Here is a 24,096-nt window from a genome sequence, read left to right as displayed (position 1 = left end):
GCCTTTCTGTGTGGAGTCTGCATGTCCTCCCTGTGCCTGCGTGGGTTTCCTCCCACCGTCCAAAGACATCATGTTTGGGTTAATTGGTGACTCTAAATCGTCCGTAGGTCTGAGAGTGTGTTGTGGTGATTTGCCTGGAGGCGGGGCTGCTGGGTGGTGTGGCTGCTGTGAGCCTCAGCAGGTGGGTGCAATTAGACTAATCAGCAGCACCAGTACAATAAAAAAGAGGCAGCAGTTGTTTGGCTGTGGGTAACTGAGCCGAAGGCACCAGAATCAGCTGCTGCAGAAGAACTTAAAATGATTAAATGCATGGGGAAAAAGGACTAATGTGAGCACATTGTATTATCTGTTGCTGATGGTAGAGTAACACTGTGTATGTAGGTGAAGTTTAGTGAGATTTAATCTGTGAATCTTAAGATTTGTTTAATTCGTAAGCCAAATTGTGGTTTAACTTAATACCTTGGTTAAAATAAGTAAGCTGAAATATAAATAGAAGTTAAAATGCATCCTTGTTTATTGGTTAAATAAACAGAAGATTGAGTGGAATCTTGAGTCTGGTCAAGTCCTTCCTTTGTCATGTGTGGGAAGCCATGACATTTTAAAAACACTTGGCAGTTAGGGTTAGGGTCCTGTGATGGACTAGCGACCTGTCCAGGGTGACTGGACATGAATGAATGAATGAATGGTTGGAACATGTCTTGCTTATGTAATGCGTTATGATTTCACTTAGACATTTTTCCTCTTTTCTCTTTACCTGTTAAATGTTCTTGGAAATTTCTGCGCAAAGACAAATATTGATACACTTGAGTTTTGGTGTGTGCCGCCTGTGAGGCCCTCCACTCTGCTTGTTATTGAGCTCATTAGCATGCATTTCAGTTAGACTTACACCAGCACCAGGTTAATCTGCTATCTGTTAAAAGCAGCGATAACGACAACAGGTACTGACCCTTTTTGTTGCACTATACAATCTATTTTTCTTCAGATCCATCATTTTTCTCCCTCTCATTAGTGTCAGACAATGAGATGAAGTAGGGGTACACTTTAGAGGACACGTGAGACTTTCTAAGATAAACTGGCTGAGGACTTGCATTGGATAACAAATGAGCTTTGATGCTTTATGTGCCCCAGTTGTTTGCTGCTGCGTGTCTGTTAGTCCCGGTAGGAGCATCAGAAGTTTAATGAAATAAAAAAACAGTGACTTGCAATAATAGGAAGTGGAATTATGAAAAATGTAATTTAAAGTACACTTGAGTGTATCACATGAATAAAAAGTAGCATTAAATGTATTTTAAGTTAGTCTTGTATACTTGGATAACAGTAATGGACCAGCAGTGATTTCTGACAAGGTGCAATCTTCAAAAAAGATTATCAATAATTATGATAAATATTGGCATGCCCATTCAATAGAATGTGCTTGCACTGATTATTTTTTTTGTGTTTGTTTGTTGATATTGAAATAAGACAAGATGTCAGGTTTTGAGTTCTGTCAGGGATTTAGTTATGTTTGTTTGTGTTGGTCAATTCCCGTTTTATTTTTTAACTCTTGTCTCCCCGTTGTGTTTTCTATTTACTTCCTGTTCTTATTCTGTTTTCCTCCTGTTGATTGAGTTCCCTGATGTAGTTCACCTGTGTCTTGTTTAGCTCACTGTGTATTTAAGTCCTGGTTTCTGTTTAGTCCTTGTCGGATCGTCATTGTTTGTTCCTTGTCTTCTGCATCGTAGTCTTGAGCCTGATCCTTGTTCACCTCCTGACCCATGTTCACAGTTCCTGTTTTTTTTGTTTTTTTTTTTTTTTTTCATTAAAATAATTACCTTTTCTCACCTCAATGTTGTTCTCAGTCTCCTACATCTGAGTCCTCACCCCCAACTTCCTGACGCAAGATAAGATAGTCCTTTATAAGTCCCTCAGTGGGGAAATTTGCACGTCATGGCAGCATCGAATATATATGAGGGAAAGATGGAATATATAAATATTCATTTGTTCATCTTCTACAGCTCATCTGTTTCCTGTTTTGGTCACAGGGGGTGTTGGAGCCAATCCCAGCTCACATGGGGCAAGGGGGCAGAGTACACCCTGGACAGGTGGACAGTCTGTCACAGAGACAGAAACCAACAACCACTCACACTCATAGTAGATAATTGTAGACAAATATATAAAACAAAAATTTAACCAACAGATATGTACAAGAGAATTGGCAGATGACTTGCACATCTTTTATTGAGCAGAGGGGAGTTTATAAGTGTTGCAGTAAGCGTGTTACTGATTGTTGTGCTGTTCCCTCGTGTGCTGTCTCTGCTATTCTTTTGCTATTCACCTGATTAAATAACAGTAAACTGTTATCAAACTTATACTAGCCAAGAACTCCATCCCTTCCCCCTTCCTAGGCTTTACAGACAATTCTGTAGCTCCGCTAATCGAACTAAACGATTAGCAAAGGCCTGTAGTTAAGCGTATCCCAGAGGACTAATGATGAAGGATAAACGTAAATATGGTAAAATTGTTATTCAAGTCGGCAGTGACGACACCTGACTTAGCCAGTCAGAAGTCAGAAAAATTAATGTGGAATCGGTGTGCAAGTTTGCCAAAACAATGTCGGACACCAAGATCTCTGGCCTCCACCCCAATCGGACTAGTGATGACATGTACAGCCACATGTTGTCATTTAACCGCTGGCTGTCGAGGTGGTGTCCTGAAAACAATGTGGGCTACATAGATAACTGGGAGGCTGATGGTCTCCATCCCACTGTGGGCGGGGCTGCTCTCATAACTAGGAATAAGGCCGATTTTATTAGAAAGCCCAAACCCTGACAATCCCAAGTCGAGACCAGGAGCTGCAGTTTAACATGCTCCTCTGTGCCTCAGTCAGAGCGGTCACCTGCCGAGAATAGAATAGAGTCTCTGTCTATGTTTAGGTCTATAGAAACTGTGTCTGTCCCCCGACCGCCTAAATTTAGAAAAGTTAATAAACCCAAATTAAACAGAAGAGGAGCCAAAAACAAAAACTTAACTGAAATCAAAGCAGCCACAAATTCAATCTCAAATAACACTGCAATTAAATGTGGACTTTTGAATATTCAATTACTATCATCAAAATCCCTACTAGTTAATGATCTCATAACTGATCATCGTATTGATGTATTTTGTATAGCAGAAACCTGGCTGCAGCAGGATGAGTATGTTGGTCTTCATGAAGCTACACCCTCCACTCATGTTAATTTTCATATCCCTCGTGCCACAGGTCAAGGAAGGGGGGTGGCTGCGATATTTCAATCAAGCCTATTAATCAATCAAAGCAAAATCTGGCTGCAGGTCTTTTGAAAGCCTCACTCTTTGTCTTTCCCACTCAGACTGGAAAGGTGAAAAACCAGTTCTGTTAGTTACAGTGTACCGTCCACCTGGTCCGTACTCAGAATTCCTATCAGAGTTTTCTGAGTTTATATCAGTGTTAGATAAAATCGTTATACTGGGAGATTTCAATATACATGTAGATTTAGAAAGTGACAGCCTTAGCTCTGGGTTTCTTTCCCTGCTAGACTCAATTGGCTTTTCCCAGCATGTGAATGAAGCAACTCACTGCTACAATCATATCCTTGATCTTGTTCTAACATATGGCATTGAAATGGACTAGTTCCTCAAAACTCTCTTCTGACCTCATTACATTTGAGTTTACTTTAATTGGCTGCACAGCATTGAGGAATAAATTCAGCTAGAGAAGATGTTTATCTGAAGATGTTGTGGCTAAATTTAGAGAACATTCGGTCATCATTTCCAACAATGCCATATCTAAATTTAAATGGTGATTTCTCCAGTACGCAGGTTGATGACCTTGTGATAGGCACTATGGCCACACTGTGTTCAAAACCTAATGATGACAATAATCTTCTACTGAATACAGCAACTCCTGAATCAACTGTAATGCCTGTTGTACATCTGGAATCATTCTCACCTCTGAATCTCTCAGAGCTAGCTTCTATAGTCTCATCATCCAGATCATCAACCTGTTTATTAGACCCAACTAGCCTCTTTAAAGAGATTTTTTACTTAATTGAGCCGTTCATTTTATATCTGATTAATCTGACCTTATCTTTGGGTTATGTACCTCAGACTCATCAGACCGTAGTCATCGAATCCAGGCTTAAATAGTCTAATCTTGATCCTGATGTTTTGGCCAACTATAAACCCATATCAAACCTTCCATTCATTTCTAAAATCATTGATAAAGCAGTAGAGAACCAATTATGCAACCATCTGGATGAGAAAGGTTTGCTTGAAGAGTTTCAGTCAGGATTTTGAGTCCATCACAGCACAGAAACAGCGCTGGTTAAAGTCTCCAGTAACATTCTAATGGCTTCAGACAATGGATCAGCCTCCTTCCTTCTCCTCTTAGATCTCACTGCTGCATTCAACACCATAGATCATAACATTTTACTACAGAGACTGGAACATGACATTGGCATTAAAGGAACTGCACTAAGGTGGTTAACAATAGCTCCTCCTCATGCACTGTAGTCAGTCATGGAGTCCCACAGGGTTCGGTACTTGGACCAATCCTCTTTACGCTTTATTGCTTCCTCTAGGCAACACCCCTGTGCCTCTCTCTCTCTCACTTTCAACCCAACCGGTCAAGGCAGATGGCCGCCCTCCCCGAGCCTGGTTTCTGCCTCTTAAAGAAAGTTATTTCTTGCCACTGTCGCCAAGTGCTTGCTCGTCAAGCAACCTGTTGGGGTCTCTTTAAATTATTTTATAAAGAGTTTGGTCTACACCTGCTCTATATGTAAAGTCCTTTAATGTAACTTTGTTATGGCACTCTACAAATAAATTGGATTTGATTTGATTTGATTATGAGGAAACACAGCATAAACTTTCACTGTTATGCAGACGACACTCAGCTGTACTTATCAATGAAGTCAAATGAAGTCAGTCAGATAGTCAAACTGCAGACATGTCTTGAAGACAAAAGTCTGGATGACCCAATTTTTTTTACTCCTTAACTCTGAAAAAACTGAAGTTATTGTACTTGGCCCGAAGCCCCTCAGAGAAACGCTATCAAATCATCTCATCAGTCTAGACGGCATTAGTTTGACTTCCAGCTCCACTGTTAGCCTTGGAGTAACTTTTGACCAGGACATGTCTTTTGTCCCTCACATAAAACAAGTTAGTCGGGCAGCTTTCTTCCACCTGAGAAACATTAGGAAAATCAGAAACATCCTTTCTCAGGATGATACAGAAAAACTAGTCCATGCATTCGTAACTTCCAGGCTGAACTACTGTAACTCATTACTATCTGGATGTCCAAACAAATCACTGAAAGGCCGTCATTTGATTCAGAACGCTGCTGCACGAATTTTAACAGGAACTAGGAAAAGAGATCACATCTCTCCTGTCTTAGCTGCTCTTCATTGGCTGCCAGTCAAATACAGAGTAGAATTTAAAATCCTTCTGTTAACATCTAAAGCTCTTAATGACCAAGCTCCATTATATCTCAGAGAGCTCATAGTTCATTACTGTCCTAGTGGGCCACTCCGCTCTCCAGATGGCAGTCTACTTGTGGTTCCTAGAGTCTCCAAGAGTAAAATCTGGAGGCAGATCTTTCAGTTATCAGGCTCCTCTTCTATGTAACCAACTTCCAGTATCGGTCCGGAGGGCGGACTCCTTAGCATTTTTCAAGACCAGGCTTAAAACCTTTCTGTATGATAGAGCTTATAGTTAAAAAGTTAAAGTCCATCTACTCTTTAGCTATGCTGCAATAGGCCTAGGCTGCAGGGGGAAGACTGAACATCTTTCTCTCTCTCTTTCTCTCCCTGTCTGTCTCCTCCTCCTCCCCCCTGCATGCACTGACAATAACCATGCTTCTTAGAAATCACTAACTGTTTCTCCCAGTTCTAAGCATGTGTATTGCATTTACTAACCATGTTTTCCCGAAGTCTCTGTCTCTCCTAGTTCCTCCCCTCTCTCTCTCTCTCTGTCCCTCTGTCCTCATCCTGCAGGTGGTGACTCAGTGCCATCCCATGTTCCTGCAACGCCTGCTGCTCCTTTAACCTCATGAAGTCCATACTACTGCATCATCTCCATGAACGCCATGCAGCATCATGTTCCTGCCTACACCTCTTTAGAATATGTCCCTCTCTTTCTCCCCCCGCCGCCCTTGCTCTCTCTCTCTCTCTCTCTCCCACTCTCAACCCAACCGGTCAAGGCAGATGGCCGCCCACCCTGAGCCTGGTTCAGTGGGCAGTGGCTGTATTATACTACTTTTCCAGTTCAAACAGAGCTGCACCTCTTTGTAACTTCTGTTAAATAAAACGTTATAAATAATGTTTCATATCATCATTTCTGGGGCATCATAATAAATGCTAAATAGAATGTCTATGAATCTTTTTCCTCCAGATCATCTTATGTCTGAAGGAAGCCAGACGTGCTCCCATTACACCAGCTGGATCTGATTTTGTGCACGCACAGGCCATAACTAGATACACTCAGGTGGAGTTAAACATAAGATGAAGAATAATATGCCTCATCTGAATATATTATTATTATTAATATATAAGGATGATAATTGAATCATTAAGATACTGTAAGATGAAGCAACCTGGCTGCTGATGTCTTCTTTGATTTTTCAGCAAAGCTGTCAGGTTTTTCTCATCCATGGATGAAACTTCTTTCAGTCACTCTATTGATTGGCAGCCTGCTCTGAAACTGTACACGAATTTGAGATGAATTTGGCACAAGGACAACTGAAGAAAAGTTTAATATCAGCTCCAGAGGACATCTGACCTAACACCGTAAACAATATCATAAAATGGACAACTATGATATAATAATCTCTGAAATTGATTATTGAACGCTTGAATTGATTTAAAGACTAAAACAAATAATTACCAATACAAATACAAATTACAATACAAATAATTAAAACAATAAGCATCAGCAGCTGAGGTGGGATCAAGTTACAAAACCCAATCTAATAATCGTTTTATAGATACTGGCGCTTTATTTCAGGGTTGTTTTATTTTTCTTTAAGTTTCATTTCTTTGATCTATTTATTCACATACATGGCAGGTATGGTATTTTGTTGATAGTTTCAGAGTTCTCTTCTGGCGCAAACTTTAAAGGCAGTTTAAACGATTGAATTGGTTTTAGGACCAATTTTACTTTCTATGTACATGCTACCACAGGGTGTCATCCTGATATTCAGTGATTCTTTTTATTCAGTTAATTTTCTTTCTCCTTTTTTTTTTTTTTTTAGCATGATCCCTTGTTATGATGTTGTGTTACCACATTTTGAATTTCATTTATGTTGTGTAGATGATTTTAATGTTAGTGGAATTAGTAGTTAATTTGCTACCAATGGTTTGTCATACTTAAATGCAAAAAGAGGTTAAAAAAAATCTAAATTACATATGTACAGCGATAAAAACACAATGATTTAAGGAGCACTGTGTGTATTGCCACTGTTAGATTTCTTTGCCATGCCATCTTGTCCAACTCTGGTCTTGTCCATCTCCAGTGAGAAGCCTTTGAGACTTTCAATTGTGAGATGCATGAAGCAGAAGAGTAGCTGGGAGTAAATGGGCTGAAGACATGGATAAATCCTAACAGGGCATTTAAGTGATGTTATATTGTGTTGGAATTTAGAGGTCGGCAGAGGGAGGAAGAGGCACCTCAGGAAGACGTTTAGAGGAAGAGGTCAGCAGTAAAAAGCTGGTTGATTACCAAGAAAGCTATGGAGAGATTCAGGAAAAAAAAATCAGGCAGTTCTAAACAATGATGATGGTCATTATATTAAATGAATCTGGTCTACTGACCCTAATAATTTTGCTCCATAAAATGGGGGTGGGGGGGGCAATTACAGCACCTCTATATTTATTCTTATGCTGATAAAATTAAAGAAGCAGTACAACATTTTGGAAATTTTACTTTTCAGCCCCTGATGTCAAGATTTAGATATCACAAAGGAACAATACCCTTCTGATGTCTGCTCTTCAAGTACAGTCAGGGGGTCAGTTGTGTTAGTGGGTCACATTACGAGCCTTTCTCCATTTTCTCTCCAAAGTTTGCTGCTGTCTGCTGTTTCAAGACTGAAAGCAATGTTGATCATACCATATAACTTTAAGGAAGAAAGCATTTCCCAGCATTTGGACCTACTCCTACCTTTAAAGCTGAAATTTGAGACGGTAACTCTATTGCCCTGTGTATCATAACAGTTACTCTCTGTTGCTGTCTGCTGTACACTCTGTTGCATGTTTCACTTCGCCTCCCTGGATTATATTAAATTGTCTTTTAAACAGTCAAAATTCCCTTTTCCATTACTAATAATTTTCATTTGTCTGCCATACAGCTTCTAAAAAATCACCCCAATCACAAGTCACCCAGACAGCTACATATTAAAATCACACACCAGACTGTTGCCCACTGATGACCATTTATCTGTTCTGTCTAATAGTAGCCACAAAGACTCACAATCTCAACAGTAATTATCATAACTAAGAGTAAAAACTTGCTTAACACTTAAGCTGTTATAATTAAACTGATTGCCGACAATTTACTGTCCATTTCTTCTGAGGATATCATTCATTTCTAGGTGAATTTCATGACAGACGAGAGTGCGCTCATGTTAATTAAAACACTACCTCTGAGTTCCTTTGAGTCATGAGAATAGCAGCCCATTTGGACATAACCTTGAGAATGAAGTAGTTTGCTGAAGTAACCACTGGTGTACTGATACACAGCTATTATATCTCTGTGGCAAAAAGTGAAAAACAAGGGAACAATTAGTAACCAAAAAACCACTTTAGTGCAACTGTTGATACTTTTTTTTATCAGTTTCATTGATCAATTGATGCTAAATATAATATTTACCCAATTTTTTCCCAATCTTTATAGATTTATAGATCTTTATAGATAGATGGTATGATGTACTAATAGGCACCTAGCCCTCATTAGTAACTAACATTCAGCTTTTGAAGCAAGACTAGGTCAAAACCTCCTGTGTGGCAGAATCACAGTGCGGGTTATCTGCATGCTGTCTTGTGTCATTCACAAGGTAGCCAGTCAGACATTCAGTGACTGAACCTCAGCCCATTAAGGCTACACGTTAACCAGCTGTCACTTCCAAGACATTTCAATACGTATAATTAAGTCAACCGATGTGCTGTGGTCTCAGCCATTTTTAAAGTGACCACTCAGAGAGAAAGTTAGAAGGTTGTTCATGCCAGCTGCTGTGCAGAGAGACAGTCAGAGCTTGCAGATGTAGAGCTACGCTGGCAACTCTACCACAGACAGAAGCGAAGGCTGGTCAAAAAAAAACAAAAAAAAAATCATTAGGCTGCAAAAGGCTTCTGAAAAGTTGGTTCTTGTAGGGATAAATTAAAAGTGGGGAGACTGATTTAGTCTGTCAGCAAGCCAGTTATTTGCATTTATAGCAATTTACCCAGCAGGGGTCGAGCCAAAACTGCAGGTGTTTGAATACTTCACATGGTAACAACAGGAATAATTGTGATTGGTGCACATAAATTTGCATATGCAAGTTGAAACAAGTCACCTCCTTTTCTCCAGAACACATCCAACAAAATTATCTACCCCACAAATCCTCTGCTCATCACAGTAATCACTCCAATAGAGTGAATTAGACAGTGCCAACATGGCTGCACAGCAATAACACTGTTGAAGAGGCAAAGCAGCTTGATGTGGAGTGTATGGGTTGCCCACCTTCACTGTATGTCACAAAGTAAATTAACCACATGAATTTTGGGAAATGTAATTAAAGCACGGCATAACCTAATAAAGTACAATATATCAATTCATTCAGCTAAGCAAGCGCCAGGAAGGAATGCAAAATGTTTTCATTAAGACAATGCAGCCTAGTCATTGTGGTGGAATAATGGATTCAACAAAGAACTGTAAACATGGAAAAGTGAAATCAACAGAGCAAACTGAAATCAAAGTGATTTGGTTCACACCTAATTTCTCACAGCAGATTAAGGCAATAGGCCCATATGGATGTGATATGAATGTGCTGGTCTTTTTCGAGAGACAATTTCGCTGTCATGTGGTTGTGATTAAATGCCTGACTGGCCTTTTCTTTCTTACTTCTGTGATGTTGATCACAATTCTTGAGGTTTGTAAAAAAGCCATTTATTAGAGATGTGTTTGGTGTGAGTGCTCTTTAACTTTGACAAAATCAGTGGCTTTGTGTATGCCATGCATGATTTTGGTCTCAGTTCTAAAATAATCATTCCTTTGGATGCCATATTCATGAACTGATTATTTAATCACTACATTACCATAAGAAACAGTATGGAGTGATGGCTTCAATGGCATCAGGTCCACACATCACTGAAGGGCAGAATATCATTAGTGTTGTCCCATGCTGAAGTCTGCAAATTATTCACAGTGTGTCTCAGGTGCCCCTGGAAACAGCAGCCCCCTCTGAGACTCTGCAGCTCCAGACCCCCCACAGAGCCGGGATTAAGACAGCACCAGGGAGCTCAGGTCCACTGAAAAACGTTAATTATTATGGGAACGGCTTGTGTTGTGTGTCGGCCCATTAGCAGAGCTTTGTTCATGCCAAGATAGCTGCCAAGAAAAAATGGGAAACTTCTGTTTCTGCTCTTGGGCAGCTTAATGCGGTTTACGGTGATAATGGGGGTGATTTAACAATTTCATCAAGTTTTTAGTTTCCAGCTGATTTCCTGTAAAATCTGAATCATGTCCAAGCATTTAAAGAGACACAAAATGGCCACACACCTAGTACTGAGCTCAAAGCCCAAAGCTAAATTTGCATTCCCAGCCTAAAACAGATTTTTTTAGTGATGATACGTGTATCCAGTTAATGCTAAAAGTGTTATAAACAACCAAACAGGTGTTAAATAGCTTGTTATACGATAAAAGGATATTTCACTTCTACAGATTATTATGGAGGCTTCATGATGAGGAGAGTCCAGTGTGAGGAACAACACTAGCTCCAATGTTTCAATTGCTTTGCGTGCCAGTGATCACAGTTTACATGAGCATGACCATTTCTGAGAATTTTGCAGTGGCATTTTTGTTGCAAGGGGGAAATAAAATATGCCGTGTCATGAAGTGTTGCACCAACTACAGCCCAAAACACTTGGCTCATACAAGCAGAAAAAGACTGCATTTATCAACAGTTCAACTAAATAAGCTAAAAAGAGTCTATTGCATCTTGTCCATGCAAAGTGTGAGTGAACCTGAGGACTGCATTCTCTGACTTCCTTGTGTCTGAGATTATACTAGATGTATCCCTCAGAATGGAAATCTGGAAATCAGCCTCAGATGCAGGCTGAAGTCAGGATGCAGCAGGGAAGGTCATCTGTTACAGAACATAGACACACCTTAATGCTAATTCCATCACTGGTTCACCCCCTGCCTGCCTTGACCATTAAAGGGCAGTTCCAACGAGGTGTCCTACAAGAGGTCAAGATTATTGCTGTTCGCAATATCCCCGGACACTAATGTTACAATTCCATTTAACTGTCTCAGGTCGGTAATGACACTGCGGTGCCCCTAATACACTGAACTGTGTGAAGCTGGTCCTCGTCCTTTCAGTGGTTTCAGAAACCTCAAGAGATGAATACACACCGAAAGAAAGTGAGACTGCTCAACCTGCTCTCCTATTTAGACTGACCCTGAATCAAGTGTGTATGTATGCTAATCAGGCTTATACAAATAAAGTTCAGTTATTGAGTTCATATGGTCACTTTCATTGGTCTTCCATGTAGGTTTTTACAGAATTCCTTTCATGAGCAGGCATTTCCTTCACTGGTAATGCACAATATATATAATTCCCTGTTAATAAAGACCAGTTGATGTTTGTTAAGTCTGATTTAACCATTAAAGGAGGAAATTAAATATTTGACTTGCGCAAACATTGCATTGTTATGAAGTTTCAGATAGGAAACAAATATCTTTGTAGCATCCTTAATAAACTTTAATAAACTAGACTGACTCCACCCAGATATCTAATTTTCATCATTGTTGGATAAGGAGCTAAATCATGTGCATTTAACAAATGCGGAATACAAGATCTGATGTTGAAGTAATGTCTTATCTCTCAATTTTATATTCAAATATGCTTCTTAAAACCTGCTTATTTGATTGAAACACTTACCTATCTCTATAATTTTTGCTGGTTGCATTGTGCTGACAACAAAAAACTGTTGTCCTGATGGGGAAGGAACATTTCAAGGTCAAGTACATGATCATTGATGTGGCTCTCGCCCTGTCAGTCTTTGTGCTGCCATGGAAATTGAAACCCCTAATCTCATTACAGGTGATCCGAATCAGTGATGCATAGTGAGCATGCATACAACAACCTTGTAAACACATGCCTGAATGCAGGTTCAGATATGGATACACAACCGCACACATGCATTCACACTGAACACAGTTCACATGAGGTATGTCACATTGCAGTCAGGCGGTAATGATGTCAGTTAATAATCATTCATTATCATTATAGCAATCTGTCCTTAGTCCTCTAACTCTTGATCTAAGAGGCAAATTGCACATAACAGTAAGACCAAGCTAATGAGATCAGTTGTAAAATAAACAGGCAAGAGCCTGTCAAAGGTCCTGAATGGTGGTCAAAGTATTGGTGGTGTTGTTCTCATTCAACCCCCTAATTATTGCGTGCACACATGTAAATAGTTGAGAATAGGTTCATCTTTGCTAAAAGAAAGATTTTTTTTTTTTTCATCTCACATGTTTGAAAAGAAGAGGGTGCACTTGTGTGGTTTGTGTGGCAGAGCAGTCTTCCTTTCTTCTGTCAGCAGTCATTAAACACGACCAGAACACCGACGAGCTAAACAAGGTTGGCTCTCAGTTCTCCCTCCTCGCTCGATGCAAATGTGTCCCTTTGATGTTGAACCAACAGTGCAGGGAAGGACAGAGTGAGGAAGAGGAGCCGAGAGAAGGAGGGAACAGGAGGATGATGAAATGGGCTTGTTTTTAATCAGCAACTGGCTCTAATTCAGCAAAAACAGCATGACCATGCTTCTGACTGACCCGAGTAGCATTTCAAATATTATTTTGAATCCGGAGGTTTTACATAAATGGCTGCTAGATTTTGTTGTTTTGCTTCTTCGGTTGTGAATCAGACCAGGGCCACAGTCCAGGGGTGTGGGAGGGGAAGCGTGTAATGAGCCAGCTTCAACTTTTGCTGACAAACAGCTATAATGGTTATTTGTTATATCTGCCTAGTGGGTTGTGTTTTCACCCATGTCTGCATATTTGTTAACAAGATTATGCCAAAAGTACTAATCTGATTTGTGCTGAATTTAATGGAGGGTGGGGAATAGGATAGAAAAAAAACTGCCCACTGGTATGCTTTGTTTTACACATTTGTTGAGGTTTGCAAGCTGAGTGCCGTGTTAATGTTCAACTAATTTTAATATACAAAATAACAATGTCCTGCAGCATATTTTAGAGTCTTACCTTCAAAATTTTTACTTAACTTTTAACTGAAACGGTCAATTTTGAATAGACAATCATAAACTGGTGAAAAGATATTAAAAACAAGGTGATCAAGAGTTTAAGATAAACTTCAGTGAAAACAATATGGCGAAAACAACAGAAAATGATAAATTGTAAACTGTAGAATATACTGAATGATCGCTATACTGCTGAAAAATGCAGTTATGACCAGTCACTTAATAAAGGCTGAAAAAGCTTAGCGTCAGCGAGACTTGATTTTCTGACTGCGGTGCTGCAGTCAGACAACAGACAGCCTCTGAAATATTAGGGTATGATTGATGACTGTTAAACCACTTACAGGCAAGTACAGGCAATTTTACATACTGGAGAATACAGTACCTTTAAAACTACAGAGTACACCACAGTATACCCAAAAATGATCTCATTGATCTCATGAACGTGAATGTTGGACTTCTTGGTCTGTCTTGTCAGAGATGTGTACACTCTATAGTCCCATTATGTTTTTGTTTTTTGTTTTTTTTTTCTTTCTTTCTTTCTTTCTTTTTTTTAAATTTAAGGTATATTAATTGAGTACTGGCTGCTTTAAATGAAATTTTTTTGTGCCATGGTACCTTCGCTCTTCTGAGGGTTATGCATTCCATTATAAAACACACTAAATGTAATTTATAAGGTTACTTGTGTATATTATTAAATGCAGTTTCCATTAGGCAGCCATAATTGTAAGACAGATGGCAGGTAATAGTTGCAGGCTTTTTTTTTTGGTGTTTTTTTATTAAAAATCAGAGCAACTTCAATGAAGGCTGCTACTCTGTATGCAACTAACACACTGCACTGCATATTGCAATTTAATTGAAGCATTACAAGAAGGAAAATGCAATTTTTTCTCAGTTATGCAATTATGCACACATCTGGGTGTGTGATATCACTGCTGATCTTCGTGTGACTACAGCCAGTGTATGTGTCTCTGGGGGGAAGTGTGACATCTTGTACGCAGAGAACAGTTACATATTTGCAGTTAGTATTGAGTATAACTTCTCAGAGAAAGTGGAATAAAGCCTCTAATTAATATTAAGATAAACAGCAATGCTACTTGATGGGATGTTCCAGAATAAATCGTTGTCTCAGCGTTGGTGCGTGAGAGGATAGCTGAACCTTTCTCACCTTCCCCAGATTGCACTGCTTTATGTCTTAAGATGTGGTGTGCAGCATGAGCAGAGCCAGCTCACACTGATTGGCTTCCCATCACCTCTGCAGTACCTGAACCCCATGTATTAACGGATATGCGCCATCAGTCTCCATGTTGATCTTCATGTTTATGTTAATTAATTAATGTTAATGTTTATACATCACTTTCCTACTCTGCCATTTTGTTTTTATGAAAGTAAATTGCCTTTCTAGCGTTTATATCTTAGATCTATCTAAAGTTTTAATCACAAGGAAATCTGTATGCATTTTTCCATATTTCAGGTTCCTGCTCTCACTGGATGTTACTTCATAATCGTCGTCTTTGATTTGCAGAAGAGGAATCTACATTGAAAGGAAATTTGCATCAATTGGACGGTTTTTGTCCATAGTCCAGATATAATAGTTAGGTTTTTGTTTTTTTCACAAGTGGGTTTTGACAAGTTGCAAACTCAAACAACAGATCCAAAAATTTTCGAAGAGTGATCAGTTTTGATGTGTAGGATGAGGCGCTGCTGGTTCAAATAGTCCTAGTCCGGCTGTGTTCCCAGTGTCAGGTCAGCCCTTTGTGTTTTCTACTGGCTGGAAATGTCACAGAGTCAATTTAAAGCAGTTGCAGACTGTCTGTGTCATATCTCTGGGCAACAAACATCAAACATCATTGAGAGTTATTTGCGTCTGTTCTGAGGCTATTTGTGCTGCAGCTGATCGCCTCGATTAAAGGCAGTTCAAGTGGCAGAGACAGATTTTTTTTTTTTTTTTTAATTTTATGACAAGGACATCTCCAACATTGCGCCTGGTGAGCATGACACTTTCACAGGCGTGTGTGCAAACAACGGTGAACACTTCCAGGCTCTATAAACCCACATAGTTCCAAATTAATCTGTAATTACTTTTATATGAAGTCAATAAATTACCAGTGACTTACCAAACCTCATCTGTGATCATGAGCTCTGATCTTAAGGCAATTCATATTCATACAGGTGAATGAGATGGACACAGCAGAGAAAGAAGTAGAAAAGGTGTTTTGAATATGCCAATTTTTTTATTATTTGTTTGTTCATTTGTTTGCTTTTTGGTCTCATAATTTTTATTAATATTTTATTATGATAATTCATGCACGTCCCCAAGTAGTATAGAACAGCTGGGAAAAGGGCATTTGGCAAATATGATTTGACAGACATTAGCAGGAAAAAGACAAATTCTGCAGATTGGTGCTGGTCGTTTGTGCTAAACACTGGCAGACATGCATAAAATTGAATGTTTAAATTATTTGAAGCAAAGGCCAGCAGAAAACTGAAATCGTGCCACTCTATCGTTAAACTAATGTTTCAACTACATAAAGCCCTTAAATGCTGTGATGTATGATTGGAGAGAAATATATGCATATCAAAGAGCCCTGCACATAAAGCCATTTTCATCAGCAGTCTACTAAAACAAAGTGCTTCCTTGGCTTTGAGATGGTCTTCTCACCAAAGACCCTTCCCAGTGATAATGCATAATCTATATTAGACAGTTTAATTATACTCCTCATGACCTCTGTTTGTCCTGGAAAACTGGACATCTAGATCTCTGCCACTCAACAAATATCTATAAATACCCAAAGAGCTGTAAGTATAAACACCTGCTCGTGGCTTGACTTGGATGGATGTTTCTACTGAAACTTGCCAATTATCGCTGTGTTGACAGAGGGAAGCTCCCGCCTACACATGGCAGGTCACTGGCCTTCATATTAGCTGTTAGGTACATGCTGTGCAGAGAGGAACACCACTGGAAACAACGTTGTAATGTCTCATTGCAATGTTAATGTGAGTAGTTCAATTAAAGTGATGAAACATGCCTGTGCTGAAAGCAATCAGGTCGTTTTATAGATGAAGTTAGACGAATATAGAATGAGCAATTAAACTGTGATGCCCACATATTAAATAGTTTACCAAACAGTGCTCAGTCCGTTTGACAGTCCCTCTTGCTCCATTTGCATGTGCTCAGTGGGAAACACAGGCCTTTTTATGGCACACTGCAGTGGCACACAAGGTGAGGTTGAACTTGCTGTAACCTGCACGTGTTGGGCGATAAATATAGCATGATCGGATCTCTTACGGCCTCCTTCTCTACAGCTCTACACTTAATACATTTCTCAGTATCTGTAGCATTTCAACCTGTTTGTATCATAGAAGTATAAGTGCGATGGAGTCAAACAGTCTTTTCATCAGCACTGCTGCTACTCATGCCTTTCTTGTCTGCCTGCTGACAGCGGCCCCATTTGCCATTTCAAACCTAACTTCAGACAGTAATCCATCTAATAAGCCATGTGATTTTGGTATTTATATCAGGGATAAACCGTGGCCCTGTACTTGCCCTTGTCCCCTAAGCCAAAGCATAACGTCAGCCAGAGTCTCTGATTGTAACTGACTCTGACTTACCATTGCAAGTCAAGGGCATCTCACAATCATACAGCAGCTGTCCACTCGCCTTTTCCATTCCCTCAATTCTTTCTTCATCCTCTCTGGTTTATGTTGCACTTCACACTGTGACTGTTGTAGCAACCCACTTACCTTTCCCAAAGTCATAGATGTTATGAGTCAGCAGACCAATGTCACGTACGAGAGGACACGGGGTATGCTAGCTGTTTTAAAAGCACAATGATCTATGCAAGGGCAGGCTGCAAGGGTAGGACACTGTAAGGTAAGCATGTCAATATTTGTCACGCGTGCGTGACCACGTTTGGTCAATGCTGACACTGTGCATTTTACATCCTTTTATTTTGTGACTTTGTGAAATTAAAGGCTGGACGGAGGGATGTCATAATCAGGGAAATTTTCACAAATTTCAAATATGTCTCAATTTCATTTTGAGTGTTTTTTTTTTTTTTCACAGTGCATAAAACATATATAAGAAGTAAAATTCAGATATATAAATATCAGATATGCTGAATCTGCTAAGCTCATCTCTCTACAAAATAGGCTGATTAGATCTCTGTTTTTATTCGTTTTAGAATGAAGCATTTCTATCACCAAAATAGATATGGATGGATTGCACTCATTTCAGGGATGCGTTTTAGACTCACTGCAGCCAAATAATATATGCAAAAAATTCTAGACACAAGATATCTCGTGGCTGCAGGGCTCTGGCAGAGGACTTGGCATGGATCTACTTCTGACAGGATACCCTTGTGTTTTTGTTTGTGTGCGTGGGCATGCAGGTACATATTATGGGCCAAAAACCCAGAGCAGATGCCCTGGTGTACTGGACTCAGGGGTCTTTAAAGGGCTTTTATCTCAACAGATCAAAGCAGGTTATAGTTTCCCATGCTGTCAGTGACACCTATAAATAAAATACAATTCCAGTCGTTTTTGACACTTACCACATCGGACTGTTTCTGTGGGTTTTTATTTATTTTTTTATTTTATTTATTTTTTTTTTAACGATCAAGGATGGGGAATATATGTTAACAGTTAACAGAACAGATAGATGGCTTTCCTTTTTTAAGAAAAGTGGCTTCTCAGGAAAGATGTACATTCGAGAAACCAAATTATCTTCAAAATACTTTCAAGAGAAAAATTTCTGTTCACAAAACCAATTTGAACTTGAATTTTTCTTTCATAAGTCAGACAGGAATGATGAATGTCAGTGGACTATGGATTAATTGCTTAAACTGATTTATAGTGACAGAACAATCAGTAATCAGTAATAACGGAATAAAAAACTACTGCCAATCAGTGCAAATCAATGTAAAAGTTCTCTGCTTCTGAACTTTATTCCTTGCCAATGGTTGTGATCCTTTTTTCGCAGGTGCTTGAGACAACAAGTTATAATTCTGCCTCTGGGCAGTTTTCTGGCTGCAGGGCAGGTTGGACGACGCACTGTGCCACTATCAGAAATTGACAAAATGGACCAGAGCTGCCTGGTTAGCAGGGTAACTTCAGTGAGAGAAGAAGTCTGTGGTCCGCCTGATTTTATCTCCATTCCTCCCTTCCTCTAGGGAAATTGAATACACCCTTTCAAAGAAATGCCTCATTACTGCAGCATCACAGTTGAACACCCTGCTGCTAACTTTAGCCCAATTACTCACCAATGTATGAAAGCACAGCCACAGTTTGTCATATTGCTGCATTCCTCAGACGCCTGTCTGGTATTATGTGCGTGCCATTTGCATTTATGTGCTTTTGTCTAGCAGAGCCTTCACTTGTCTGTTCAGCTGTTGAAGGTCACCCTCTGACCTTCTGCTCAGAAGGTCAGAGGGTGATTTAAGAGCACAGGGGCTCTCTGAGGCCACATGTAGTCTTTTTTTTTTTTTTTACAGAAAAACTGAGGCAACATGAGTCAACTGCTTCAGACTTTTTGCTATTAACCAAACACTAATATGACGTTGGTCCACCTTTTGCAGCAATAACAGCTTCAGCTCTTCTGGGAAGGCTTTCCACAAGTGTTTTTATGGGACTTTTTGACCATTATTCCTGAAGCACATGAAGTCACACGCTGATTTTGGACAAGAAGGCCTGGCTCTCAGTCTCTTACATAACATAGCATATGGTATGGTATAGTATGGTGGCATACCAAGAAATTTTGGCCAATTCCATGCTCCCAACTTTGTTGGAACAGGAAGGGGCCATCACCAAACTGTTCACACAAAGATGGGAGCATGGACTTGTCCATGCACAAAGCAAGGTCCATAAAGACATGGATAAGAGGTGTGGATGTGGTGTGGTGTGGATGGATTTGACTGGCCTGCACAGAGTCCTGACCTCAAACCTTTGGGATGAATTAGAGAGATTGAGAGCCAGCCCCTCTCATCCAACATCTGTGTGTGACCTTACAAATGCACTTTTGGAAGAATGATCAAAAATTCCTATGAACACACTCCTAAACCTCATGGAAAGCCTCCCCAGAAGAGTTGAAGCTGTTATAGCGGCAAAGGATGGACCGACGTCATATTAAACCCTTCGGATTAAGAATGGGATATATATAATATATTATATTATTATTATATAATATATAATATTGAGGTGAGGTTTTTCCAAAGTAGTCTTCTAATTCCATTTTTGCAGGGCGCAGTATCAATTGGAGGCATTGGTGTTAAAATTTTTCCATCTTTCAATCTTTACACACACACGTATACACACTTGTGTAACATTGTTACTGCAAAGATATAAAAAAAAAACAACCTAATTTAATTTTTGATGTATGAAACACCTAAAAGCAGAGAAGCAATAAGTTGACCATCACTCCCGAGACGGGGAACAGATGTCACAATTTGAAGAGGAATGAAATGAGAAAGATTGAGGAGGTGACTTGGTGTCATCGGTTTGTTTTCTTTTTTGCTGAGCGGTTATATGTACGCACACTTCGTTTTGCAAAATGAAATACATATAAAACACATAGCTGCAGAATAAAATGAGGCATGTGTCAGTTTAAAAGATGTATGCCAACATTGACAAACTGTTCACATGCAATTTTTTGCATTTTATCTGTTCATGAAAAAAAAAAAAAAAACACGATTGAGATGTTTACATATAAAGTACAAGGATGATCTGTTTATGTTCTTCTGCCACATTTCATTATCGGCCCTGCTTCCATTATTCATATAATATATTCATTTTAATCAGTGGCATAACTGTCAGACGTGTCTGAATGTAGAAATATGGTCACACCATAATATTGTGACTGGGGAAATAACTCCATGTTTAAGCTGCCAAAACAATAAAACAACAGAATCCACTGACACCAACAGATCTTCATATAGTTAATTCATACACACTATGATACTACTGCAGCGTTCTAACCTTCATGCATGTGCTCCGCAAAGTAATCTGAAGTTTTCTCTCATAGCAGTTCGATGAAAACAGACAGGAGGATGCTGTTGTTTGGCAGCGATGGAGAAAGTGAAATGAGGATTAAAGGACAAACAATGAAATACTTTGAACAGCACAACACACAGTCGAACACAAATTGAACCATATGCTTCTCTTTGTTAGATCGGCACGGCATCCCCGGGAATTAGATTTGATTCAATGGCACACAGTTTGTGTCCAAAGCCAGCGTTCAGTGCCAGAAGAGGAAGCACATTTTATGCAACGCGGCGGAAACAGAGGGAGTTAGGTGTGCCAGGTAGTGGAGAGCTCCAGCTGTCACGGCAGCAGAGATGGAGTTTGTGTCCCATCACAAACTGATGGGTCATCTTTGCTTTCAATGCGCCTATAGACTTTAGACTACAGACTTGGTGTGTTTGTGTGTGTGTGTGTGAGAGAGAGAGATAAGATAGCTAATGAGAAGGAAACTCATATCTAGCCTTCATCTGTGACGCTCCATCTTTCTCAGAACAGCGGAAACAGGAGGAGCTTGGTTGGTTCTGTTCTTTGTTGATAAGTTGCTCAATCTGTTAAAAAAATGGAGTTGAAAAAGAACCATGTCCCATTTTAGAGGATTTATCTTCAGACTGTTTCTTTTTTCTTTGTCTTAGTTATTATCTGGAAACCAGTCCTGGGGAAAAAAACACAGTTTGGTACAAAGGCAAGTTGTTTCAATACAGCGAATGAGGGTTAACAATGTGTTAATTAAAGATGTTCAGACCTGCTGGCTGGTGGAATCTGCTGCCATCTGAATAAACAGACTAGTTATTTCCCACATTTTGTGCTAAGCTAGGTTAACTGGCTGTGTTTATGTGCTGTACAGACATGACAGTGGTTTCAAGCTTCCTATTTACTTAATATGAAATAAAAAAAATAAAAAAACAAACATTGGCTTTGAACATTCAAACATCTCGTCACTGAAAAAGATCCCGTCCTGTCTGTCTGCCGAGTCAGTTTAAGAACACCAAAAAAATTAACAAGCCATAACAGTGAGCCTGGTATTGACGTGTAAATCTTTGCATACTTTTGTAAGTGTGTATATGTCTGTTTGTTGACTATTCTCTTCCAAAAGCATTCAGTCTTTGCACCCGTGTAAAGCAGACTGTTGCTTAACTTACATATTGCAGTGCTGTTAATTTTACACTGATGATAGCCATTTAGAACACATTTTACTTTGGAGTTTTTCTTTCTAATGTCATATTTTGTTATGTAAATAATTGTCTTTTCCAGCTTCAACGAGCTAAATCTTCATCTTTGTTAGTAAGATAGTAAATTAATTACATTAACCGAGTAATGAGGAACATAATGACTGAAGCTTGTTGATCTACATTTGCAGAGTTTTTATTCTTCTGCCAATTAAACATACTCACTATGAACAAGATGGCCTTATCCATGCTGCCCCGCTGCTTTGCAATCTACCGCTCTGCTGTGTCATGTGGATTTTGCTGTTTATCGCTCATCAGCCAATGTAACGTGACCTGCGCAGACCTCTTTTATCATTTATTTCCACATGAATCCAACATACAACTTGTTTAAGTGCTGAATAGCATATTAACCAATAGATTAATACTAATTATGCCACCCTGCTGTCTTTTTCCAGAAATCACGAATGTTAGCTGTAAAAGCATCTCTCCAATAGATTGTGATGGATGTGTGGATGGTTTTGATACTCAGGGTGGGCTGTGCCTCCATCGGCATCTTGTCAGTGCCTAACTCTGCTCAACTCCTGGTTAAGAGGAAAGGCGCACGTGGAGACGAGACTTTGGTGCATGCCAGTTTGTGGAGAGCTTGCACTCAACCACCTGTCACTCAAAGCAGCATGCAGTCAATTATGCAGAACTTAATGACTTCATAATATTTTAATGGATGAGTTATATAAAAATTACCCACCATGTATATTTACAGTCTGTGGGGAGCCTTTCACCAGAAAACGTTTTTGGCACTTTGTTGTTGCCTTCATATATATATATATATAATTATTATTATTTTGGGCAGAGAGGTCAACAGGAAGTGGAGAGTGAAAGATAGAGAGGGTAATTTCATGCAGCATTGGTCCCTGGGTCGGAGTCGAACCTGGGACACTGCTATGGCATGTGCTCTCACCACTAGACCCCCACGCGCTGCTCTTGACTTCATCTGTCACTGTTTGCTCTTTGTATTGTACAAAGTTAATCTTTGGTGCAGTCAACTTCAACCTGCCTAGTAGCATTAAAGATGAAGAAGAATGTACTCAGTATTTGTGTGTTTGGATGTGAAGCATTGCCGGTCTTTTTTTTTTTTTTTTCCGTTATTGGTCACAGCCATTTTAACCAAATCATCAAGTCGTCATTATCTACTTATTGAAAATAATGGCTCCCCTGTTCACAAAACACAGTCTCCAGTTACCTGCGTCCCTTTGTCAGTCTTATTATTCCCTTTTTGCTGAGGAGCAGCAATTCACTCAAGCAGAGCACGAGGGTACGATTAGATACACTTAAACTCAACTGTATTTATATAGTGTCAAGTGATTACGTATGTTATCTCAAGGCACTTTACATAGTTAGGTTAAGATACCAAATATTTTGCCCAGAAAAAATACACACAGGAAACGCTCTGCTGTCAATCCTTTCAGAAATATTATACAGTCAAGTCCTCCTGTTGTAGTCAGTCTTGTTTTCAGTTCATAAACACTTCCATCATCTATTTCAGATATGGCGTTCCAAGACATTTACAAGCTCATACCAAGTATGTCCTGTGCTAAAAATATTTATATGGGAAAGGGAGCTCAATTTGTGGGACGGTACAGTCTGTGGATATATGTTGGTGAGAACTGTTCACATGCAAACTTTGCATAAAAACATTTTCTTTAATTCTGCTCAGGTTCTGGTTGTTAGCCTTTTATGTCCAAGGTGTTTTCCTGGGTTAGTTATTTATTTGTTGTTGTTGTTGTTTTTTACATACAGATCCAGAATTCTAGCATTTAATGTGAAACTAAATGTATATATATGAATAAACTCCAGTCAGTCAAACCGTCTCCATGTAATGAGACCAAATGGCCCAATAAGGAAGACATTGTCAGTTTAACTTTGCATATGATGCAAATGTTTGAGTACATTCAGCAGCGGAGAAGAGTGAGACATTGACATTAAGCAAATTTCCCCCCATTATGACAAATCAACTTATGGCATCAGGTTGACTAATACGTATTTGACTGTCAACAAGAATGAATAAGTCCAATAGGCTGCAGCTCTCACGTACCAGCTTGTGTATTTTAAACTGTGTCCACATGAAAGGTCAAAGAGCGCTGACAGGTGGTCATTATATCCATGATGTGTTTTTGTCCGTGTGCATACCATCCTGTATGAGGTCATCGGATCATCTGCAGCATGTGAGCCGAAGGGTCTGAACTCCAGCTGTCTAAATATGATGTCATGCGCCTTTGCTCTGGTGTTAACACTTTCCCCAAATTGACTTCTGCCCACAAACTCATGTTACTATGTATGAAGTCAGACTTTAGCCTGAATCAAATAGGGGGGCGGGGCCTTTGGGACACATTTTCTGCCATGAGCAAGATGAGGACCTTTAACAGTAAATGTATGAAATGATTACACTTTTATGCCTGAATTAATTTACA

This window comes from Echeneis naucrates, chromosome 1 (genome assembly GCF_900963305.1).
Source record: "Echeneis naucrates chromosome 1, fEcheNa1.1, whole genome shotgun sequence".
NCBI lineage: Eukaryota > Metazoa > Chordata > Actinopteri > Carangiformes > Echeneidae > Echeneis > Echeneis naucrates.
Note: the sequence above shows the minus strand (reverse complement) of the source record.